The following is a 17,587-nucleotide window of genomic DNA, read 5'->3' as shown; positions in this document are numbered from 1 at the left end:
CTGTCCTTGCTTTATCGTTATTTTCATGGAAAGTACTCGTCTGAGCTCCAATCTATGGTCCTCCCTCGCCAAGCACTCACAAGAAACACTCGTCTAGCTGAAAACACTATAAAAAATCTCCCACACTATTTATCTGTGCCTAAACCTAAACGTAGATTCCATGAACAAAGTTTCTTTCTTAGAACTGCACACCTTCCGTTTGCCTGCTTTCCAGCTGACTACAATATGATCGTCTTCAAGTCCAACGTAAACAAGTTCTTGAACAAGTTCTTGATGAGCTGTTCCTCTTAGGTAATCCAATTTAACTAATTTACACTTCTAACGATTACTATAATATTGTCCTTTTGACTACTGTACACTCCTTAACCCTTATCGTCGAGTGGCCTCTGGGACTTGATAAGTGGAGATTCCTTTGTAAAAAAAAAAAAAATAAATAAACAATTACTTCAATGTATGAAAAATTTTAGTTCAGCAACCCAGTATCTATAACCTTAGAGGAAGATTAAATTTGGACATTATAGAAAGATATGTGTAGAACAGGAGACTTGTTTAGTATGGTCACATGGAAAGAATAATCGACGTATCTAGGTTAGCAGATGTATAACAATTTAAGCAGCAGAGTCAGTTGGCAGAGATAGGCAAAGGAAAGAATGCTAGCAAACAATAAGGACCGATTTGAGAAAAAGAGGGATAAATAAAGACCTATCCAGAAATAGGTTAGTTTGGGAGTCAATTTACAAAAATGTAAACCAGACGTTAAACCAATGACGATGATGACACTTGGGAAATGTATGGGCGCCTACTCCCCAGATATTGTAAAAATAACAACTTGTGTTCAATATATAGTTCACAATGTTGCATTTTCAATAGGTTTTGTTTTACCATTAAATAGCACAACACGTGCTGATATTTTTCAAATCCTGTACAAGTCTCACTTTTCAGTCTATGGTATCTTTGCGTATTCATATTTCATTTAAAGTGACAATTTATTTAATGTTATGTTCATATATTTCTGGTCCTGTGGATTAAAGTAACTGTTTAATATTATTACTAGGGCTATAACAATTCTTATTGTTTTGACTTTCGAGTATACATCTGATACAGTTAGACACAGTTAATCAATCGAGAACCACATCACTATACAAAAACAGAAGATATTAACTGATATATACTCGAGAGTCAAAATAATGAAAAGCATATTCTCTCGTCATAGCCCTAATTATTATTATGCAAACACGGATTTCAACAAAAAAGCAGCATGATAATTCATATAGTATTGTAAAGAATTCTGTTATCTAAATACAAGCACAACCACGTATATTAGTTCAGAAATTCAAGTTTACAAAATGAAAATTTTGGGAAACATAAAGGAAATATATAAATACTAAACTACCTGTAACCCATTGGGTCAGTATGTTATATTAGCTAGGGAATTCATGTATGAGCGTGACACTTGGGACGTAAAAGAAATAGTTTTTTTTTTGACATACCAGAAACATTTCTATGAAAGTATATTAAAATGAAAAAAGAATATAGATAGATTTCTATGAGTCGTTCTGTTTATTATAATTGATTATTTTTGAAAAAAATTTTTTTACAGTTACTGAATTATAAGTGGTTGGCCATAATTATAGGTAAATGTGCACTGAACAGATACCATAATACTTATTAAAGTTAAATTCAAATTTTGATATATCTGCTTCTTTTTTTTTTTTTTTTTACATCGTTCATTTCTGTATTACGTTTAAGTTATTTTAAACCCCACTCTTCCCATGTTAAATAATGATTTCGAAATAATAACGTTAATATTTCAGCGTCCCAATTGTTCTTTTGTTTTTTGTTTATTTTAAACCCCACTCTTCCCATGTTAAATAATAATTTCAAAATAATAACTTTAATATTTCAGCGTCCCAATTGTTCTTTTTTTTTCGCGTTTAAATTATCCAAATAAACAATTGTTAATGCTGTCTGCTTTTTTTCCATCGTTCATTTCTGTATTACGTTTAAGTTATTTTAAACCCCACTCTTCCCCATGTTAATTTCGAAATAATAACGTTAATATATCAGTACACAGGTCATGCGCAACCGGATGTCGTAAACAGGAAAGTGGGTTACATACATCGTTACAAGGTCATTTGAGTTTTATAATTATATAAATTAATACTAATATTTATAGAACTTCTCATGGAATAATTATAGATCTGTATGGATTTACGGACAATACCAACGGATCTACGCTTCCAATTCAAATTCCAGCCAACATCACGGTTTTGGATTTTGTTAAAATTCTATTTTTTATGTTTATATGTGGCCCTCAAGCTGGATATCTTTTGATACATATTTTTCTATATTATCTTTGAAACATTACTTCTCTAATCCTCTGAGGTTTTCAAACTATGTGCTAATCATCAAATTTATAGCTAGACTATATAAATGTTGTTTTGATAACTGTTTCTCCTCTGAAGATAAGAGACATTCTTCGAACTTTCAAGGAAATAATCATTTCTAATCTGTATTCGAATAATAAATGTTGTAAATTCGAATTTGCAAAATTTTAATTTTTTTCCCCTCTCTCTCTCTCATTTATATATATATATATATATATATATATATATATATATATATATATATGCAAATTATAGAAATAATATTCCGACGTGATGAAGAGGTAAAAAAGAAATAAATTATATGCTCATCAACGTTTCGTTTATATTTCAAGACTTCCTCAGGATGATTAATTTGACGAAAATAAAATACCATTACAATATTTGAAAATATATTTGTTTTGTTTTTAACATGAAAAAGGTGTCTTTGTTCTATTTCAGAACGAAAAAACCCGTTAACATTCAAAGTGTATATAGTGCTGTGGAATGGAGATTGAAATTTTTTAACGTCATTAGCCATTAGATGTTTAAACAAATATGATGCAATTTCTGTTCATTTTGGAATGAATATGGCTGTTATAATTATTTCATTTTAATTACGCATCCAACATTTTAACTATTTACGGCCATATTAAAAAAAAACAACAAAATAAACAAAACAGAAATTGCATTTTATCTTTTTAAATATTATGTGGGCTATTGATTTTTGTCACTGTATCGTTACTGAACTGCGTTGTACATCTTTTGTGTGGATGCTTGACTCAAACAACATCTCCTGCTATGTATGGATTGGAAACTGCCGCATTAGGCACAAACGTCGCGTCTATACCTTTAACGAAAATCTTATAAGTGTAGGCTGCGTTAGCCGGGAGGGCTGAAGCTATTTTGTCATGACATTCCCTCGGTACTGAGCACAATATTATTGTAGCAATTTGCTTGATTGTGCGATGGGATCGCTCCACTATCCGATTTCTTGATGATACGTGGGCGCACCGAAATCGTACATGTGCATTTCTCTCTCTCTCTCATATATATATAAAATTTTATGCAAATACTTCCTATATTTATTTCGACAGTGCTCGATATGTTAGTAGAACTAGGTAGTAAGTTTTGAAAATATTTATGGCAATTAAGCTACACAGAACTTTCCACGTTTTATCTTCATGAAGTTTCTTCAGGTTAAATATGAGAGAGAGAGAGAGAGAGAGAGAGAGAGAGAGAGAGATACTAGTAGAATACAAAAGCAATAAACATTGAATTCGTTTTAAATATTAATAAATTTTTTTTCAGAGACAAGGCTCGGCCAAGTGACACACGCCCCGTAGAGGGTAAAGTGTACAAAAATAAATAAATAATAATAATAATATGCCTACCTTGTGCATCCTGTTGTCTATAATACATATTCCATAAATCATAATAAGTTCAATATTTTATCAAGCGATAAATATTATTGCTGCTCACGTTTATGCACGAATTCTTTGATCAATATATCACTGAATAGAACTTACAATTTGATGCAGAGCAATTCTTTTCTTTTTTGAAGTTGTTGTATCCAACTTATTTGATTTTTATTTTGTGAATATCTGAGTTTGGATGAAGACACACAGGTTGTAAAGTTTACAAAAGAAAGTAAACTAAAAGTTGCCTATGTTACTCACCGTGTTGCCGAGAATATTCCAATATTCATAATAATTGGTTTATTGGTTTGGGAGTTTATCCTTTATAACACACACACACACATATATATATATATATATATATATATATATATATATATATATATATATATATATACTGCTTAGTTTCATTCCATAGTACAAAGAAAAGAATTAGTCCACAATCATCATTTCGCCTTATTTTTTATTTTGGCAAATGCCTATATTTTCTTCGTTAATGTCTTACACATGTTTCGTAATCTATGACGGAAAAGGTTGTCCTATTTGGCTGCTCGTCAGAGACAATAAAATATCAGTAAAAACTGGCACAGCGTTTCAAAATAAAATAACATTTTTTAAAAAAGTACTGAAGAAAGATGAGAAGAACGGCAAATAAAAACATGAAAAACTCACTTTAAAGATGACAATCAGAGAAAATACCCGCTCCCTAAATAGCATCCGATCCCACATTAGAAGGTTCATAAGCCGCTACCCCATATATGATATACATACATATACACACACACATATATAACTAAGAAATTCTATGAAATATGCATGAATGAACACACGCTAAGTAAACACACACACACGCACACATATACATACATACATACATACATACATACATACATACATACATACATACATAGGTGTACTTAGGCAACGCGTGTTCATTCATGCACTGCTAAATAAATGAAGTCTTATACGTCATTTCCATTTTCAGGGAACTTTTCACTCTTCTTCATTCCAATTAATCAACAATCGTTGATGCTTTTCGCTTATAAATGTTTTTTTTTTGTTTCTGTTTCATTTACTTGTGACATTACTTTCGACATTTTTTCGCTTTCAAATTCTTGATTTGTGTTTCGTTTTCATTCACGCTGCAATTCTATAATTTTTTATAGTTTATTTATCTTTTGCCAAGGACATTACTGTGTGAATCTTGGCGAGTCCCATTGTTCGGTAAGTGAGCAAAACTTTGACAAAATCCGTGACAGCTTCATGCCTGTTAACGAAATATTGATTAGCAGACAAATTCCATTCTTTTAAAATGGCTGCTATTTCTCAGATCTTGAATTTCGTTGATGGACACGCATGTGTGTGGGTGTCTTGAATATATAGGGGTGGGTCTCATTTCCGTTCATACAGGTACGTCTCCCTTGATTATTAATGGATGGCCGTCTTCTGTTGCTCACATTGATATAGATGTGTCTCTTGCATTTCTAAATGTGTACGTCTGTTACTTGTAAATATGCTCACAGGGGCAGAGTTCTTTATTAAGAGTAACCACTTAGTAAGACCCACAGGCCATTCGAGGATAACGGTTAATGAATGCCAGGTGAGCGGTGAGATAACACTAGGATTTGGTCATGATGGTGGAAGTTTGGTAGAATTCGATTATTTAAGAGGATGGTTCAGCAAAAATTTGTTCACATTGGACTTGAAAATGACAATGTTTTAGTCAGCTGGGAAACAGTCTCGCGGTAAGTTTTTTTACACAGACCGGGAGTTCTAAGGAGGCAACTTTGCTCGTGGAAGTTTTGTTTAGTTTTAGGCATGGAGAGGGAGAGAGGAAAATTATTGAAATTTTTTGTAGCTAGACGAGTTTGTGCTGTGAATATATTACAAGATGGAGGGGGGCATAGATTAAAGCTCAGTCGAGCATCTGCCATGAAAATAAAAACAGTAGAAAAAAACTAGCAACGTTTTTCTGTGGGAGGAGAAGAGAACGTCATCCACTAGATTGCGAAGGCAGACACAGTGTTAGCTTATAATGTGAGGAAAATCTAGTTCCTCAAAATGTAGCACATTGGATTTAATTAAATTTAATTAAATTAAAATTGCCTCAAACTAAAAGGATTTCTCCTTTACTGATCGAGGACAGCAAATATGAAGTGTTCTATCAGAAAAAATACTACATACAGACACCAAGATCTTTCTTATTCTCTCTCTACTGATATTGAGAACGTGGTGCAATGGGGAAAAGGGGGCATCTGGTTAATTTTAATGCATCTAAAACCAAGCTTCTCTTTTCATCATCAACGCTCTGGCCCGAATTGAAATGAATGACTCGTTTTCGGGAAGCACCATGTCTTAACAAGCTTCTGGGACTTTCCTTCACTCCTGATATCAAATGGAACACATACATCAAATCTGTTGCCAAGATTGCTGAAAAAATAGTTAGATCATTGTACTGCTTCAATAAGTATCTCACTGCCGATGCAATTCTCTATCTGTATAAGAACCAAATACATCCTAAAATGAAATACTGTTGCCACTTCTGGACAGAAGCTGTTCGGCATATCCTATTGTGCTTTGGTAGAGTTCAAAACCAGCTTAAGAAACCTAGTAGGTGATGTCCTTTTCTCTTTCCTTCAACATACTTTCAACATCTCTTTCTCAAAGAAGAGATGTTGAAAGTATGTCTCTGCTCTATCGTTATTTTCAGGGCAAATGCTCACCTAAGCTCCAATCTATGGTTCCCCTTTACCAAACTTTCACCAAAATTACTCGATTAGCTACGTCCACTATCAGCAAATTTCCACTACTTTCCATCTCTGCCTAATTCTAAACACAAATTCCATGAGCAAAGCTTCTTTTCTAGAACTGCCCACATGCGGAACACTGTTTCATTGGCCTGCTTCCCAGTTGACTACAATATGGCAGTCTTCAAATCCAATGTAAAAACGTTCTTGTTGAGCTGTCCCCTTAAATAATCCAAATTTTTACCCAAACTTTGCCATTAATGATTAGTAAACTAGCACGTTATATTCATTGACCCTTATCGTCGAGTGGCCTTCAGGCCTTAATAAGTGGTGACTACTGTGTAGAAAAAAAGACAAGTCATTGCTATTCAAATGTATGCCTGCATGGAGTAGAATCTGTCAGTCACAAATCCAGAAGTTAAACATATAAACTTTACATGTTTTATTTCTTTGTAGTGTATAGTAATTGATTAATGAAATATTAAAACTTACATATAGGATTTCTATAGTAGGCAATCCATATAAGCTTTTCACATCTACAGCCAAATGATGCATGTGGCACAAAGACACTCATTTCCAGAAGTTGCTACGTTTTTCAGTACAAGATGTCACAGGGTTAACCTCATCAAGTACTTAAAAGCATGAAAGTGACTTTTGTCAATGGAAGATATAATGTCGCTAATGGAAGACGACTTAGACATCAATGTACACGTAGACTTTTCTGGCTTTTCCTCATCCATAGACGATAATAATACAAACGTCATTACAAAAGAACGAGATGCTTCATTTCTGGATAGATAACGTATCAGGCCTTCTTTTTCCATTTGTTTGATGTAGGAATCACCAATAATCGTGAAAGACTCAGATATAATTCCTATAGCTTTTGTATACTTAAATCTAACATCTATAATACAAATGTGTTTTTTTATTGTCTGTCTGTTCGGGAATTCACTTGAAAACAAAGCATTATAACATGATCAAACAAATAATGTTGTTATAATAATAAGTGTACAATAATAATATGGGGACTGCATTCACACCAGACATGCGTAAACAACAAATAAAACAATTCACTTTATTTAACGTTGAGAAATTAATTCTAAAAATTATCAAATCTATGATCCCTCTGGTCACATATTTTTTGCTAGCCTGGGAGGACGGTATCATAACGAATGAAGATATGATAATCTGTGTCTCACAGGAGAAGATAATGCATGGAAACATAGTCTTATGACTGGCTCCCCATCCAGAAACGGAATTAAACCCTGAAAGAATCGTATCATGACCACAAAATACATATTACCTAACACCTTAAAAAAGGAACAGATACTATTGTATATGGAGACGTGGTGATGCACATTTGAAAGCAGAGGTGTGCACACACACACACACATATTTCAGATGGATTTTGATCTACATTATTGTCTCATAAAAATGACCGAAATTGCACCTATCACGAAAACAAAGAAAGGTTTATATTCGAGGTCAGGAGTTATGAATTGCGCAATGCGAAATAGAAAAGAATGCCAGGAATGTCGATTGATGTCTATATAAGAAATAACATAAACAGGAGAGAAGAGAGCAGACTGACTGTAGTCGGGCGTGAAGGATGTCTTTGACCCTCTCCGTCGTCGTGCTACACACCAACTAACCCAACAATTACAGTCTCTTTTTATCGACAGGTTAAAAGCTTTATTGTAAATAAAACTTATATGTTGATAAATTCGTCTCTGTGTTGATTTAGAGAATAACGACAAAAGAATTGTCAGGTGTATATATGATTTTAGCAAGCATTTGAAAAGTGCAAGCTAGAAAATTATATATACATTCAACAATGTAACAATACTGTTTGAGAGTATGGAATCATGAAAAAAAAATCTACTACACTAACCTTCTACTGAAGGAGGGGGTAATTCCAGAGAGGATTATCTCGTGACAACAGAACAGATACTACACTTCACTCTGGAATTGAGCAGTACCAGGAGTTATTTTTCTATTTGTATATTCATTTCATCGTACAAAAGTAGCAAACTTTACTTTTCACTTCTGTGGATAAATTATGCATGAGATGCTGAGCTGCTCATTTCGATGAGGTAAGACGCCATGCATTCTGCTACAATGTTTCGTATATTGATTCATCTAGAACAGTATTTCCCAAACTCTAGGAAACAATGGAGCCCTGAGCAGGCCAGAAAATTTTCACGGACCACTAACAAGATTATATTTTTCATATTTATTTTAGAAATTAATTTCAAATTTTGACTGATACTTTTTCATTAGTTTTTCTTATTCGTGAATTTACTATATTTTTGTGTTTACAACTATTTTTTGTTTTTGATTAGTCAAAAATTGTTGCATTTATTGTTAATTTATTTTTTTTATTTACTTTTTCATGAACCATCTTGAAACTCGTACATCTGTAGTTATGTATCATCTTTTTCCAGTAAAAAAAATCAATAATTAAATGTCTGCAGCTATTTGATTTTTCAATATAAAGCATTTGGTTATCTTTAAGAAAGGGCAGTGGAGCCCATTAACCTCACTGACGGAGTCCCAGGGCGCCATGGAACCCACTTTGGGAAACCATGATCTAGAAAGTTCCGAGCTTTTTTTTTTTTGCAATGTGGAAATAAAACAAAATGATGCTGATTAGATTTCACAGTACTTTTAGAAACTTTCAAACCTTTTACTTGATTCGCAGTCGTGACATTTGCGTTGAGGCCAATGTTTATTTTTAATTGGTCATAATCTGACTTTAAAAGTCTTCCAAAGCGAATTGGATATTCTAAACTGAAATCCATGGGTTTGAAGTTACTGTTATTGGTTCTGTAATTTACCAGGGTCGTGTCACGCTGTATGGAGGATAAACAATGAACCAGCTAGCTCTACTTGGTGGAGCTGTGGGCAAATGCCTGGGTGATATCGAAGCTTTCTCTGTCTAATCATTTCTTCTGTCTGTCCCGTTTTCCTTTCCCCTGGATTGTTCCTTGTTAGATAATCTTTGCAAGTCCTTTTGAGCGTGTTATATGCCAACACTATCTGAGTTTCCTCTTTATCACCGTGGTCAGTAGGTCTTTATAGTGATGCACTTGTTGAAAATATTTCTGCCGACTTCATTGTTGGTGACATGGTCCACGTATGAAATTCTAAGGAGTTTTTGAGGCATCTCATTTCTACTGCTTGGATCCTCCTTTTAGGTCTGAATTCAGTGTCTATGTCTCACATGCGTAAAACGTAACTATATATATAAAATTAATTTTTAACTCATTTCAAAGTGATTTTTAACATGTTTTATTAACTGTTTGCTCGTATATACACACACACACACACACATATATATATATATATATACACACACACACACATATATATATATATACACGCATACATATACACACACACACATATATACACACATATATATACACACACACACACATATATATATACACACATATATATACACACACACACATAGATAGATAGATAGGTAGAGAGAGAGAGAAACTATTGATCTCAAACAAAAATTGTAACAATTCATATTCAATTTCATATATTTGTACTAACTTCCAATAGTTTGACGGATTACGAAGCAAAAATAAAATTAAATCCTTGATTTTCTCTTATGTCTTAAACTCAAGAGATAATTTGAAGAGTTTGGATAAAAAACGCGATAAACATCGTTTCAAAATTGTAAAGTTACCATTCCCAAACGTGTTACATTTCATCCTCATCCACAGTAAAAAAAAAAAAAAAGATGTTTTATTTTAGACAAAATGTGACGTCTGTTCGGGTTTCTTGCTTTTAATTAACAGGATTTACATGTCGAATTTTAGATTTTAAATGTCCATCCATTTTATAATCTAATTTCTCGATTTGAAGAAATTAGATTTATCGTGTTTTGCATTTTTACTCTTCAATTGTGTTCATCATTTTAATGCAAAATTGATGCATGCCCGTAACTAAAACAACATCACATTCCTCCAAGATTTAATGATTTTTTTTTTATTTTGAAACATTGAGAAGTATTGTCCTATAAATGTACACTTTGAGGTCGACATAATTCAAAATGGACGTCGTTTAGAACTGATTTCCACTCCAGATCTAAAATGGAAGACATACATCCAGTCTGTTATTAAGGTCGCTGGAAAAAATAATGGTTGCATCATTCTACTGCTCCCAAAAACGGACTGCATCTAGAGAAAGCTAATTTCTCTTTCGATATCCTTAAATGGAGTACTGGTGAGGTGCCACTTAAGCACTCTCTCCTGACTTGAGATAGCACAAAAGCGACTTCAAAATCTATTGGGGAGCAGGGGTCTCTTTTCTTCTTTACAACATCAGAAAAGAGAAGTTCCTAGTCTTTCGTCCATCAGTTATTATTTATATGGAAGGTACTCGACCAATCTCAATCTTTGTTCGTTCTTGTAAGATATTCACAGCAAGAACTCTCATTACTATCACAATGGAAAGTGACGTTTTTTCTCCCTCCAAGTTCCTAGCATCCAGAAAAATTTCCACAAAGAAAACTTTTTGAAAGATTTTCCCGTCTGTAGAACACATTACCGAGGAACTTCTTCCCTACTGATTACAATTTGACCGTTCTCAAATTCAGCAAGTTCTTATTATAAACCTTCAATAAGTAATAAACCGCCCAATAAGTAATCAAATGTAATTCATACTTTTAATCAATTTTAATACTCCCATAATGTTCCCCATCTTTCGACAGACAATCATGCCATCTCCTTAAACTTTATCTTCAGATGGCTTTTGTCTTGGATAGGCAGTTATCAAATAGTAAAAAGAAAAAGAAAGAAAAAAAAAGAAATGGTATACAAGGGAATTTTAATAAAGAAAGCATTATTACAAGACAATAGGATAGCTGTTTGCAATTGAAGAGTTTGAATATAAATAGTATTTTCAAGATTGTTAAGTGACCACTCCTCAAAACTGTTCCATTTCTCTATTTACACACACCCCAAAAATCATTTTCTTTTTATTAGTGATGGGACGATTCCATTATTTGTTCCGATTCTGATACAATTACCGATTCTGTTCTAAATTAGCAATTCCTATTCTTTTAAAACCGTTAAATATTTAGTTATAAAGTTGCTGATTTTATTTTTGGATTATTCTAACAATTCATGTAATATGTGCATATATTTTCGCAAACAGAAAAAATGGGCGACGGGGGGGGGTATATATTCTGGTTTCACTGGTAGTTTAAAATCAAAAGAATATTTTTACTTTTATTAGTGCCAACAATGGAAAATTCATTTTTAAACAAAAACAAACAAAAAATTTATAGAACCATTTTTGGCATAAAAAAATAGGCACATTTTTTTCTGATTTTAATACTGATACCAATACCTTAAAACTGTTACAATTTTCCAGAATTCTGATTCCGATTAATTATTTTTTTTTTATCCCCCCACCAAAAATAAGGGTGGACCTGTAAATTCCCCCTTGTCTGTTTGTCCTTTTGTCTGTCCGCACTTTTCTCAATAACTATGACTTGGAATTTTTTGAAATTGTGCATAAACATTAAACATGATATGAGTAAAAAAAGTAATGGAACGGATTTTCCGGGAAAACTCTGGTTGTCTACCTAGGGGAGCCTTTCGGGTTAAAATGGCTAAAATTGACATTTTTGTGCTTATTAAAAAAGTTGATGCCTTGGATTTTTATAAAATTTCTGAAAGTTGTAACTAATTGATTTCCATATAATTTGGTTTGTCTATACTTCACAATAACTCTTAGATGTGCCCCCAGGGGCTCTTTTAGAACTAATAAAAACACTCCATTTTTGGGACTATTTTACCATATTTATCCCAAATTTTCTGTGTATGTCTATTTAGCAATTTTGCATGATGCTGAACTCAAATTTAAATATGTAAAGGTCTGGAGAACTTTTGGAGCTAAATGGGGGAAGAGCAAATGATGGGCTTAGTTATCTCTTTTTTTGCATGGTGCAGAACTCAAATTTACACATATCAACACCTAAAACTGCACCGTTTATTCATTTTTACCATGATTTGACATCCTTGGGGACTTTGGGGGCTAAATGGGAATGAGGGGGGGTTGAACTTAGTCATTTTTTTATGCCTCGTTTACTGCGCACTCACAGGGGACCATGTATGCTTCACTTGGTTTTACATAATAAACGGTGCAGTTTTAGGCATTGATATATGTAAATTTGAGTTCTGCACCATGCAAAAAAAGAGATAACTAAGCCCATCATTTGCTCCCCCCCATTTAGCTCCAAATGTCCACCAGACCTTTACATATTTAAATTTGAGTTCTGCACCATGCAAAACTGCTAAATAGACATACACAGAAAATTTCAATTTATCTAAGATTTTGAAGGTTCGTTTTTTAGAAGAAATTGGATTCATAGCATTTTTCATTTGACTTCTATATTAATTTGATTTGGTTTAAATTTAACAACCATATCTCTACTATGATATGAAAGTCACTTGTGTGTGTGTGAGGTCATTCCTTATAGGTTCCCAAACGGCTTTAATTATAATTTTGTACAACTTGGTAAACTCATCAGCACATAGAAAAAACAATTTTCCATAATTTTCACATCCTAAGAACAGGACTCTCTTATGAAGATGGCATATTTATTTATATATATATATATATATATATATATATATATATATATATATATATACATATATATATGTATGTATGTATATATATATATATATATATACACACACACACACATATATATATATTCTTATTATATATACCAATCCATATTTAAGAAGCTCAATGTAATTACAGAGAAATATAGAGAATAAATGGCAAAAACTATATTCCCAAATTCATGATGTGGACTATCTTATAATTTATTACTTGTAAATTGAAAAAGTAAACTTAATTAAAAGAATAAATTATAAGATGGTCAACATCATAAATTTTGGAATATAGTTTTTGTCATTTATTTTCTCTCTCTCTCTCTCTCTCTCTCTCTCTATATATATATATATATATACAATAATTTATTTATTTTGAAGTTGTTGCATATATTTCAGTGATTTTTATGCATTAGAGAAGTTATACATATTTTATTTTCTAGTAGTAATTTTTGGGGATTACAGTTGTTCCAGTAGAAAATTAATTTGTAAGCAGAATTTTAAGCGATTAAACACACGGAAAACTCGAATTATTTTTTGTTTACATAAACAAATTTAATTTTATACTTTCTGATTTGCTTTGATTGTGATGTTTGCCAACTGTTTGGCAGATAATTGTGTAAACATTGAGATTTTGGTTTGGCTTCATAGATTTTCTCCATATTAATTAAGCAAGAATTTTCTGATTAAATGAGTTGGAACATAATTTAATTAAAATGTGGTTAAGATTTCACCAAAGGATTCAATACCAATTCCCAGAATCTTGTTGCAGAAATGAAGGGTTTGAATACAAAATACAGTAAATCCAATTTCTTTAAATTGAGAAATTAAACTAAAAAAAAAAAAAGAAAAAAAAAAACGGCAGACACTTAGAATCTCTCTTTTCACTTTCTTGCAACCTCTTTCCCTCAGAAGAGTGATTGCGATCCTTTCTCCGCTTTATCGGTATTTTCATGGCATGTGCCCGACTGAACTTCATTCTACTGTTCCCCCTTGCCAAACTTTCACAAAAAACTTAACTAGCTACAACCACTATAAACGATTTCCCACACTCTCTGTAATTAAATCTAAGCACAAATTCCATGAACAATGCTACTTTCCCAGAACAACCCGCCTGTGGAACACTGTTCTGCTGTCTGCTTCCCAGTTGAATACAACATGGTAGCCTTCAAATTTTATGCAAACGTTCTTCCCAACTTACACTATTAACGATTACAACACTACGACCTTACATTCATTAACCCTTACTCTCGAGTGGCTTCTGGGCCTTGATAAGTGGTGATTCCCAAGTAAACAAAAAAAAAAATCTAGAATTCAACTTTGAAATACAAATTGATCTTATGAATACATCCAGGTTCCTCCACACAAAAATATGATAAGAAATCTGAATGAGATGAAGAGTGTATTATTAGCATTATTCAGACTATTGTTCTCATCTTGAATTTTATTCTAACAAAGTTTTGGCCGCTGCAACCTCTGACCTTTAGGTACATCTTGTCAAACTTTATTTTACCTTATGGTGCATCGGATAAAAGTGCTTAGTTTTATAAGTTCTAAGTGACAGTTTTCAAGCGATTGAAGTTTCAGCCTTTACCATGGGTAATACTAAGAATACAAATAGGAATTACTTAACACTTCTACCTGAACATGGTTGACATAACGAGACCAAAGTACTTGGTTTAATCAAAAAGAAGACTCCATGAAAAATTATGTACAGGAATCTTAACCCCCTTGCCAAACTTTCACAAAAACACTCGACTAGCTAAAACCAATATATGTGATTTTCCCCACTCTCTATCTGTGCCTAAATCTAAATGCAGATTATATGAACTTCTTTCCCAGAACGGCCCACCTTTGGAACACTGTTCCGCTGGCATGCTTCCCAGTTAAATACAACATGGTAGCCATCAAATTACATGTAAACAGGTTCCTATTAAGCCGTCCCCATAAATAATCACCCAATTTACACCATAAGTAATTACTACACAATCACTTTACATTCATTAACCCTTATCCTCAAGTGGTCTTCGCGCCTTGATAAGTGGTGATTCCCAAATAAAGAAATCTGAATGAGATGAGGATTGGATACTTGGGATTATTTAGACTACTGTTCTCATCTTGGATGTTATTCTAATAACGTTTTGGCCGATGTAACACCTGACCTTTAGATCTTCAGGAGGCTGAAGGTTCAATTTTTGCAATGGGTGATACGAATAATACAATTAGGAATTACTTAAGACTTCTACCCGATCATGACTGACAGAACGAGGGTAAGGTACTCGCACAGATCAAATAGAAGGTTCCAGGAGAAATTCTGTACAGGTTTCAGAGCCTGACAAGACGCACATAAAAAGGTGACATCGACTCAAACCTTGAGATAATAATATCGAAGATACATAATAGATCATATCTGATAATTTTTATGATAAACATTACTTGCAAGAGTTAGCACTATGACTTTACGAAATCAGACAGTGAGAGGATTAGTTGCTTACCATTTGACATTAATGAAACATTATTGATTCGTACTGATAAGAAAGGAACTTCAAGCACCTGCTGCACACCTGACACGACATATTGATCTGCCATAGGGAATCACTTAATTTTAATCAGCAGGAAATCTAATATCATCCGCGAGCACACAGAGTATTTCTTTAAAATATCCAGTTGTTCTTTAATTACATTCTTTTCGTCGTCACTGTCTGAATCGTCTTCTCAAGTTCGAGTTTAGTTTTGGTAAAAGTCAAAGGATGTCAAATTTAAGATATGTAGATGGAAAGCAGTGGGGGAACACTGTGTCGCTGTTGGTATATAAAAGGAAAAATTAAAATGGGTAAATATATTACAATCATTATCATGGACATCTAGTAAATGAAACACATACGTACTATTCAAGTATTGAATAATGAGTTGTCTATAAGCAAAGTTTTCAACGAGAAAACTTGGGTAAAGTAGAAAGGGAAAGGTAAAAATAGTTTCTGGTGGAAGTATTATTTTCATGCATGTTTAACATATCGGAAGAAATAAACAATCAGAGACAACATTCTGGAATTTGGAATATAGACACACTTATACATATATATATATATATATATATATATATATATATATATATATATGTTAAGGCAACCCCTCTGGGTGAAGCAAATCTCTGATTTAAAAAAAAAAAAAAAAGCGGGAGACCAGTACCCACATTAAGCTGGTCTGCAGTTTGATTTGTTGCTGGCTATCTTGCTGATGCTTGTTGCTGGATTTCAACATTTTGAACCGAGAGAGAGACTTAGCTGTCGTACAAAGCTAAAACTCTGTAACATCATCTTTGTATAAATACTTCCTCAGGCATTTGTCTATAAAAAATTGTCCGTGGCGATAGAAACAGTGTCACGTGTGCAGCCCTGAAATGCTGGAAGCATGTAATAATTGATCTGCCATCATTCTATATATACATATGTGTGTATGTATGTATGTTATTATATTTAATCCTTCAGGGAGACTTCCAAAGGGCGAATGAACTCTTTTTCTGGGTCACCGGCTAACTAGCACCGTGTATATTTGTGTGTGTGTATATGTGTATTGGGGTAGAGAGGGCTCCCGTAAGCCGTGGTGAAGGCAACCTTTCTAGGAGAAGCATATCTCTGATTTAAAAAAACCATAAAGCGGAAGACCAGTACCCGCATTAAGCTGGTCTGCAGTTTAATTTGTTGCTGGCTATCTTGCTCTTGCTTGTTGCTCGATCTCAACATTTTGAACCGAAAGAGAGACTTAGCTGTCGTACAAAGCTTAGACTCTTTAAGATCATATTTGTATAGATACTCCCTCCGACTTTTGGGCTCATGGATTTTAAATGTCTGAGGGAGTGGCACTCGTCAGACAAGACGTTGCAATCATCATCATTTGTATATGTATGTATATATGTATGTGTGTATATATTTTTATTTGTTTATTTTTTGTGTATATATGTTTATGTGTGTTTGTATGTATATACGTATATATGAGCGTATGTTTATAGATATGTATGTATGTATGCCAATGACCGTCTTGTGTATGTTTGCACGTGTGTATGTATGCATATGTGCGTATTATGTATTGTGGATGTATGTATGTGTGATATGTATGTGTGTATGTATGTATACATATGTATGTGTGCGTGCGTGTATATATATATATGTATACCAATGACCGTCTTCAGTGTCATGTCTGCTTGAGCATGTGAATTCGCCGGCAGGTCTAAATGTCATTTTCGGACTCATGAACCTTCAGTGTCTGAGGGAGTGGTACTTGTCTGAAAAGACGTTGCAATCATCATATATATATATATATATGTATATATATATATATGTCTATGTATATATATATATGTCTATGTATATATATATATGTCTATGCATATATGTATATGTATATATATATAT

This window comes from Euprymna scolopes, chromosome 5 (genome assembly GCF_053919585.1).
Source record: "Euprymna scolopes isolate OS-2025 chromosome 5, ASM5391958v1, whole genome shotgun sequence".
Taxonomy (NCBI): Eukaryota; Metazoa; Mollusca; class Cephalopoda; order Sepiida; family Sepiolidae; genus Euprymna; species Euprymna scolopes.
This window is presented reverse-complemented; position numbering follows the sequence as displayed.